The following is a 9,874-nucleotide window of genomic DNA, read 5'->3' as shown; positions in this document are numbered from 1 at the left end:
TACACGTGCGTGTACATACCTGACAATATCAACCCAACACGCAAGGGGCAGGTGGTGAGTGCAGGAGCCTCAGGAGCTGACGCGGAGAAACAGGCATGGCTGGCAAAGTACGCTACCGGGCCGAGTGCTAAACCCTCGGCCCCAGGAGTTCTTAGTGTGGAGCAGGTTAGTGCAGTACTAAGGGACCAGTTTGGCATCCTGCCCAAGAGAAAGGCGATCGGCTATTCCAAGCCGTATCCAAGTGACTACGATTTGATCCCGTTGCCACCCAAGTATCGGCTTCCGGAGTTCACCAAATTCAGCGGATCAGAAGGAGCCAGCTCCATTGAACATGTGAGCCGATACCTGACGCAGCTTGGGATGATCTCAGTATCGGATCCTCTGAGGGTCTGTTTCTTCTCCCAGTCTCTCACAGGTTCAACTTTTGGATGGTATACATCACTGCCTCCAGATTCGATCCGGTCTTGGAGGCAGCTGGAAGACCAGTTTCACACCCAGTATCATTCAGAGGCTGCTGAGGCTGGGATTGCCGACCTCGCCCAAGTCAGGCAGAAGCGAGGTGAAAGCGTCTCAGAGTACGTGTAGCGCTTCCGAGAGGTCACGAACCGATGCTACACGTCGCGCATAACAGAAAAGGAAGCGGTTGATCTGGCAGTTCTGGGACTCGCTTAGCCGATCAAGGATCTGGCTTTTTAGTTGGAATTTTCCTCGCTGGCACACATGGTGCAGAAGCTTACAGCATATGAACACTACCACCCTGATCTATACCAGGAAAAGTTCAAGTGTCATGTCAATATGGCCCAAGCTGGCAATTCCGATGATTCTGGCGAGGAACAAGAAGTGGCTGTGGCAGAGTGGACCCGGGGGGCAAACCTCGTCCCGTGCAAGTGGGTCAAACAGAAGGGGCTTGTGAAGGGCTTTCACTTTGATGTGGCCAAGGCAGAGCAGATATTCGATCTACTGCTCAAGGAAAAGCAGTTGAAGCTCCCGGAGAATCATAGGCTGTCATCGGCACAAGAGCTGCAGGGGAGGCTGTACTGCAAGTGGCACCACTCGTTCACACATGCCACAAATGACTGCAAGGAGCTACGTCGGCAGATCCAATCGGCTATCGAGCAGGGCCGATTAATTCTGGCCCAACACACGATGAAAGTGGACAGCCAACCGTTCCCACAAGCTAACGTGGTGGAGCTGTCAGATTTCGAACCCAAGGGCCAGAACTTGGCATTCCAGATCAACATGGCCGGGCCCATGCGCCGCCGTGACGAGCAGAGGATAGAGGCTGCTTCTGGCAAACGGCCCCAAGATAATCACGAGCCGGAGCAGCAACATGTTACTGAAGAACAAGTGCGTCACATCCGCAATCAGCTCCCAGCTTCCAATCGGCTTCTAGAAAAGTACCAGTATCAGTACAAGTTGCGCCGCCGATATGAATCGGAAGAGGAGGAGTATGAGCACCACACAGGGAGGACGCTGGGGAGGCGCCAGGCTATACGTGACCACTGGCATTGCCCGTTCTTCAGGTACTATTGGAATTCCGGCATGAGCCGATTGCCTACTATAGATGATTGCTTGGAGTGCAGGCCTCGGGGACGCCAGCAAGGCGAGACATCGGTGTTCCAACGCTTGGGGCCCAAAACACATCACGACGACCATGTGAGGCAGCCACCCAGGGATGATCTTGAGCTAGAAGAAGAAGACAAGTATCATCGTCCACGGTGGTGTCCTGACGGGCTCAACCAATCACAGAAGCGCAGAGTGCAGCGCCTACGCAATCTCGAAGAGGCAGAAGCAAGGTACCTTGACGTGTTGAGGAAAGCGCGTCCGGATCTCGCAGAGCAAGTCAGGCACCCACGAAGGGTGGAAAGGCATCCTCCAAGGAGGGAGTGGCACCCCCTTGCAGCCAAGAGCCGATGACAAGCCATCGGCTGATGTGAACATGGTGTTCGTGCTCCCATCGGAGTTTCGGGCGCCCCAACCGGAGGAATTGGCCATCGCACAGCTGGATCTCGGCCCACAGCCGATCATCTTCGAGAAGCCCAAGGAGAGAAGCTACAAGCACCTGAAGGGATTGTATCTCAAGGGCCTCATCGATGGCAAGCCTGTAAACAGGATGTTGGTCGACACTAGCGCCGCAGTCAACCTGATGTCGTACTCAGTGCTGCGCCGGTTGGGTCGTTCCACTGCTGATCTTATCAAGACCAATGTGATGCTCAATGATTTCAACAGTTAGCCGTCGGAGGCACAGGGTGTCCTCAATGTGGAGTTGACAGTTGGCCGCAAGACCATTCCAACATCGTTCTTCATCGTCAACAGTAAGAGTACATACACAGTGCTCCTTGGGAGGGATTAGATTCATGCAAATTGTTGTGTTCCTTCCACGATGCATCATTATTTGGTCCAGTGGGATGGCGATGAAGTGGAGGTGGTCCGTGCAGATGATTCCAGCAAGGTTTCGCTTGCAGACATGAACGCCTGGGATGCAGAAGGGCAAGAGCCGATCTCAGGGATTGTGCTGGAAGACTGTGATCAGATTGAAGCGACAAAAAACGGGCTGAGGCTGGTCTTATCTACTGGCCTCACAGAGTAGACACATCCTGGCAAGCTACGGAATCCAGCAAGGTTAGAGAGGCCGGTCCCAGCGACCGGCCCCCAAAAATGAGTGATATAGATTTGGGGTTACAATTATTATATCATGTACAAACAATGGCCTTTGCTGAGCATTCAGATTTGAGTAATAATGGAAATGTGGGAACGGCCAGCCCATGCGGTTGGCCGGAAAAAATTTCTAGTTATCTCCCTGTGTTTGCTGTCGATGTCGATCTTTCAGACGGCGGCAAGTTAGGCTACGGGTTTATGTCTGCTGATGATTTGGAGGAAGTCGATATCGGTCCCGGGGATAAGCCGCGACCGACATTTATCAGCAAAAAGTTAGACCCGATCTTGCGTGAGCAAATGATAGCACTGTTGAAGGAGTACCGGGACTGTTTCGTGTGGGATTATACTGAGATGCCCGGCCTGGATAGAAACATCGTCGAGCATCGGCTCCCGCTTAAGAAGGGATTTCGGCCGTTTCAGCAACCAGCACGTCAGATGAAGGCCGAAGTCCTGGAGGAGGTTAAGAAAGAAGTGCAAAAAATGCTAGATGCAGGATTCATCAGGCCATGTCAGTATGCGGAGTGGATCTCTAGTGTGGTCCCTGTCCAAAAGAAAGATGGCCGATGGCGAGTCTGCGTGGATTTCAGAGACCTCAACAGAGCAACGCCAAAAGATGAGTATCCGATGCCTGTTGCGGAAACATTGATCAACGCAGAGGCTGGTCATAAGATGATGAGTTTTATGGATGGTAATGCCAGCTACAACCAGATTTTTATGGCCCCAGAGGATGTACACAAGACCGCGTTCAGAGTACCAGGTGCGATCGGGTTGTTCGAGTACTCAGTTATGACCTTTGGGTTGAAAAATGCCGGTGCAACGTATCAACGTGCCATGAATTACATTTTTCATGATCCCATCGGCAAGTTGGTAGAGATCTACATTGATGATGTCATGGTTAAGTCTATATCGGCTGGGGGACATCTGGAAGATTTGCGTCAGGTCTTGGAGCGGACTCGAAGATTTGGGCTTAGAATGAACCCAAAGAAGTGTGCCTTCGGTGTATCGGCTGGTCAGTTCTTAGGATTCCTGGTGCACGAGCGGGGAATCGAGATCGGCTTGAAAAGTCAAGAAGCTGTAAGGACAATGAGACCACCTACTACGAAGAAAGATTTGCAGAAGCTCATCGGCAAAATCAACTTTGTCAGACGTTTCATCTCCAATCTGTCTGGGCGCATCGAGCCATTCATGGGTTTGGTGAAAAGCAAAACAGATGCTGAGTTTCGCTGGGGGGCAGAACAATAGAAGGCTTTTGATGAAATCAAGGAATATCTATCGAAGCCTCCAGTGTTGGTTCCACCCCAGCAAGATAGGCCATTCTACGTGTACATGTCCGTGGGTGACACTTCCATTGCTTCGGTATTGGTTCAGAAGCACGATGGCCAGGAAAGGGTTGTTTTCTACCTCAGCAGGCGCATGTTAGACGCCGAGACTAGGTACCTTGAGATCGAGAAGCTTTGCCTTTGTTTATTCTTTACATGCACAAAGCTTCGTCATATTTTGCTCTCGGCGGAAACGATTGTCATCTGCAAATCGGATGTCATAAAGTATATGATGTCGGCTCCAATTCTGAAAGGCCGGCTCGGAAAGTGGATGTTTGCATTGTCAGAGTTCGATATCCGATATCAGCCTGCGAAGGCAATCAAAGGACAGGCACTGGCGGATCTCGTGGCAGACAGGGTTAGCACCGATATAGCTGCAATGTTTATACGTGCCTGGGCCATGTTTTTTTACGGATCAGCATGCGATGATGAATGCGGCGTGGGAATTCTGTTGGTGTCACCTCGAGGGGTGACTTATTCTTTTTCCATCAGGATGGCTACTCCATGCACCAATAATTTAGTAAAATATGAAGTTGTGCGCAAAGGGATGGAATTACTCCTGGAAGCTAGTGCAGAGGCAGTGGAAGTATTTGGGGATTCAAAACTGGTGATTTCTCAGCTCACGAAAGAATATAAATGTGAGAGCGAGGCTCTTTTCCCAATATGGATGCAATGCCGTGAGTTGATGTCACAATTCAGGTACATTAATTTCAACTGGATACGCAGAACTCTGAACAATGAAGCCAATGATTTGGTACAGATGGCTTCTAGATACAAGGAAACAGCCGATGGAGTCGATGTAGAGGTTCAGTTTCTAGAACCTGGAGACTGGAGAGCTGATATCTTCAATTATTTCAAGGATTCGGCTCGGGGGCACCCAGAAGGATAAGACTTAAAGCTATGAAGTATGTTCTGATAGGGGACGACATGTTCTACAGGACTTTGGAAGGACTGCTGCTTAAATGTCTGGGACCTGCAGAGTCAAATCGGCTTTTGCATGAGATTCATGAAGGAGCTTGCGGCACTCATCAATCGGCTCATAAGATGAAATGGTTGATTAGGCGATCGGGATATTACTGGCCTACCATGCTTGAAGATTGCTTCAAATATTACAAGGGATGTCAGGCATGTCAGAGATTCAGTAAGATTCAGATAGTACCGGCATCAGTAATGAATCCTATTATTAAGCCGTGGCCGTTCAGGGGTTGGGCCATGGATATGATCGGCCAGATTAACCCGCCGTCTAGTAAAGGTCACCAATGGGTGTTAGCTGTTACAGATTATTTCACAAAATGGGTAGAGGCGGTACCCATGAGGTCGGTGCCATCAAGAGATGTGATCAGTTTCGTCAGAGAGCACATTATTCATAGGTTCGGGATTCCTCAAACCATTACGACTGATGGAGGATCGGTCTTTATATCGGAGGAATTCAGGAAATTTGCTGATGATATGGGGATTAAGCTGATCAGATCATCTCCATATTATGCCCAGGCTAATGGACAGGCTGAAGCATCCAACCAGAGCCTTATCAAGTTGATCAAAAGGAAGATCGATGAATATCCTAGGCGTTGGCATGAGGTGTTATCAGAAGCTTTGTGGGCATATCGTATTTCATGTCATGGATCCATCAAGACGTCACCGTACCATTTAGTCTATGGTCAAGATGTTGTGTTACCATGGGAGATCACGGCTGGATCAAGGCGTGTAGAGTTCCAGAATGATCTGACGACTGAAGAATATGCGGCCTTGATGAGTGACAACGTGGAAGATCTTACAGAGCTAAGACTTTGGTCACTTGAGAAAATTAAGGAAAACAAGGCTAAAGTTGCTCGTGCATACAACAAAAAGGTCAGGCCGAAAGAATTCCAGGTTGGAGATCTAGTTTGTGAGGCAGTGTTACCATTGGGAACCAAAGATAGAAAATATGGCAAGTGGTCTCCAACTTGGCACGGACCGTACAAGGTTGATCAGGTTTTGCCTGGAAATGCTTACATGCTTGAGGAGTTGGATGGTGTCAAGTTTCCTGTGGCTGTCAATGGCCAGCACCTCAAGAAATATTTCCCGAGCATGTGGGAGGGTGAATGACAAAAGCCGATGAAATCCATCTGGCTGAATCATGAGAGGCCAACACGTTGAGTTGGCCAGTAAAAAAAGAGAGAGAAAAAAGGCCAACACGTTGAGTTGGCCAGTAAAAACAAAAAAATCATGAGAGGCCAACACATTGAGTTGGCCAGTAAAAAAAGAAAAAAAAAAGAAGAGATGAGAGGCCAACACGTTGAGTTGGCCAGTAAAAAAAAAGAGAGAGATAATATATGAGAAGCGAGATAGCCGATGTGTGACCATCGACTTAAGATGTTTTAAACAGTTACAAGTTTCGGGTTATAGGCAATACTAAGTGTTTCTTGAGCCTATCTATTAGTTCAGGAATTCTTCTATGGCATGGATGGCTTCTGTGCGGACGGCGTCTGCTCGTGCTATGATTGCTTCGTCATCCTTGTCATCGCCTGTTACTATCTGCCGACTTAAGGTGCTTATCTCTGCAAACTCTATTTGTATCTGCTCGGCTATTTTCTTGTGTTTCTTGTTTGGAGTTTGCAATGGAAGCTTCCTCGGCCTGGATGAGTTTCTTGGTGGTGCGGACCTTTTCTTTGAGTTTTGTCAATTCTTTCTTCAGGAGACCGAGTCGGTTCATGTTGGCAGACACGTCAGCTTTGATATCTAGAGTTGCCTTCTTCTGGTTGAGGGCCTTGCACTTTTGAGCAATGTCAGCTTTCAGAGAGATTTGAGAACGACATGCTTCTATTCTTTGTTGTGCTCTATTCACTTCTACCCGGAAGAATGGAAGATTGCTGGCTGGCCAAAGCTTGATTTGCAGCGGCTCCGGGAGTTGGGATTCTATTTGCTCGAAGATGTTCTTTATTTCGCTGGAATCACCAACTAGAGCAGTAATTGGAGCAGAGAGCAGACGCTTGATATTTTGAAGCTGATTTGTAATTGTAATCGGCTGCTGTTGTGGCTGCACTTCTGCATTCGGTGCATTCAAACCCATTGATGCTGGGTCAAAGGAGAGCAGGTCTGAAATATTGAAGCCCTGCCAATATGATGAAGATTAGTTGGGAGCGAAGTGCATTAATGGAGTGATCAGCTGATTTAAATCGGCTTATAAAGTTACCTGTCCTGAACAAGGAGTGATGATCGGTTCAGGAGCGGCCGATCCAGTTGGTTTGGAGGTGACAACAGGGGCTTCGATTATGTCAACCTGTTCGTCATACACATCCGTCAGGGCAGTGGAAGTTTCAGTTGCTCCAATGTCAGCTTCATGAATGATAACTTCGTGTTGTGCCAGGCTACGAGTATTAAGGTCGTCTTCAGCTGCGTCCTGTAAATAGAATTACAGTCAACCAGAGTACATAAGTACGCAATAAATAAGAAGTTTTAGAAAGATGAGTTACTTGGTTGGTGTTGGACTCTGATGGACTCAGGGAAGCTTGTGCTGATTTCTTGATGACTCGCCTCGTGATCATTTTCCTTTTCTTAGTTAGGACTCGGGGGGGCAACACTTGCAGAGGTTTGTCTTCGTTTAGAAGCCAACTGGAGTAAGTCTGGCTGAGCAGCCATTATTACTTTCTTCATTGATGGTGATCCCTTGTAAAAGATGACATCAGGAGAAGTTGGAAGAAAGTGGAATGGTTCTTCGTTATTGGCTACAGGTTCTGGACCATCTTGTTGCTGCAAACAGAGTGAGCAAGGTTAGTCAAGGAAAGCTATAGAGGGCTTGGAAAGAATAAGAGCATAGGTTCAGTACCTCTTCCTCGGAGACTACATATTCAGGATCAATTTGCTGCAGTCGAGGACCTAAAGCTTTTATGAAAACATGAGTTTTCCACATTCCCCACCATGTGCAGAAGTCAATTGATGAGGGAGTGAAGGACAGATCGGCTGGTATGGGAATGTGGAGGTTGTCAAACATGCTGTAGCATCTTGAACTGGTGAGACCATCAAGCAGATCGGCTCTACTCTCCACCAAGTGGTGAATATGGAAGTGGAGAGGGACTTGTCCTAAGCCAAATTGCCGAGCTGCTATGACTGGTTGATAGGTTTCGTAGCCTGGTTTGATAATTCTATTGGAAGTACTCATACCAACAGGGAGGAAACCAGGTCGAATCATCAGGGAATATAGATGCCGAGTGCTGTCGTCATCAGCAAAACTATCCAGTCTAAAGGCAGTTGGGTTCTCAAAGGATTCAGATTCAGTGAATGGAAAATAGAGTGGATTGTCTAGTCCTTTGTAGAAAACTCTGAACCAGTTTGCTGCATCTGTTGGATTCAGTTTGCTGCCAGGGAGGCTGAATAAGGCTTGGCCATAGTTAGTGCATCTAATTAGCTTGCCGTTTTCGTCAGGAAAGGAGTTCTTGGTTAGGCTTTGAAAGTTTGGGATCTGATGCTGAAAGCAAAGTTGTGCCCACAACTGAATAAACCACCAAGGGCCTCCAGTTTTGAGTTTCTTTTGATTAAGCAAGTTGGTTGTCATCAGGTGGAGACATCTGTATGTTTCTCCAAGGAAAAATTTGACTAGGCCAGTGCGGTTGCCATGGGCCAAGTGGCAGGCCAAAGGAAGGTAATTCTTAGTTGGAGCTAAGGAAGGACCACAGAAGATGAAATATTCTAACCAAAGATTTAAAAAGGCTGTGTGTTCCTTTTCAGTCACTGGACCTTTTGTTTTCATGTGCTGGTTCATATAAGTGCCCCAGTTTGTGCAGTTTGCCTTGGAAGAAAGTTTAAAGGGGACTTCTGCCATTTTGTGGGCAGCAGGATTAGAGGATCCAATGTCTAGGCCAGCGATCATGGTGACATCTAGCAGAGTAGGGGTCATGGGACTGTGGCCAAAGAGGAAACAGTTCAGAGCATCAGACCAAAAATAGCCGATGGTTTTCAGAAGGTTCTCATCTTTGTCAAGGGGTGATAATGATAAGCTAAGTGCATCGGCTATGTTTAATTCCTGCCATAAGGGCATATAAGTTTTTGCTACTCTGCTATACCATGTAGTCCAGCTTTCAGGAGGATTAGGCCAGGCTCTTAAGCAATCGGCCCAGAGGTTCAAATCAATGTTTTGACTTACGAAAGGGATACTATTTGCTTCACAAGAGATTAAATCTGTGGGATTTTCAGAAGTTCGTGGGCCAAGACAAAAGGATTTGGGATTGGAAGGATGCGGCAGAAGGATGTCTGACACCTGAAGTTCAGAGATTCAGAAATTTACAGTTGGTGTCATGTTTCAGGATTTAATTTGTTCAGAGGTGTAACAAGCTGGAAAAGTTAAAAGAGTAGGCTGAATATTACCATCAAGCCGAAGATTGCCGCTTCATTGGTTGCAGAATTCGTTGTCTGAGCTGCAGAATCCGCCATGGTTCAGATCTGTTGACTTAGGGTTTGGTTGTTTGGCGGGTTCTGATTCGAATTCTGGATGATTTTGCGAGTTTTTGCTCGAATTTATGGAGCGGGGTTCTCGAATTACACTCGAACTTGGAGTGTCTGTTATGAGTCGGATTCAGAGTGGAAATTTTGTTCTGTTCTTATGCGGGTTGCTTCCAATTTTGAATTCCGTCGGCTCTTGGACATTAGTAAAGCCTGATGCGGTGCCATCGGCTTTTTGGGTGAGATTCGAACAAACAAGATGAAGAAAAGGACTTCATTAAAGATTAGATTTTTTACAAGCGAGAAGCCGATTTGACAAAGGATAATTCCTTCGGCTTTACAGTCTTACTTCTACTCTACTACCTACACCTACTACTCGTAGGTACCTAGTACCTACGGCACTTGGGGCTTCGGACAGGTGCATCTCCGCCGTCGCTGTTGTCGTCATCGTCATTGTCGTCGCTGGCGCCGTCGAAGGCGCT

This window comes from Panicum virgatum, chromosome 4N (genome assembly GCF_016808335.1).
Source record: "Panicum virgatum strain AP13 chromosome 4N, P.virgatum_v5, whole genome shotgun sequence".
Lineage (NCBI taxonomy): Eukaryota > Viridiplantae > Streptophyta > Magnoliopsida > Poales > Poaceae > Panicum > Panicum virgatum.
Note: the sequence above shows the minus strand (reverse complement) of the source record.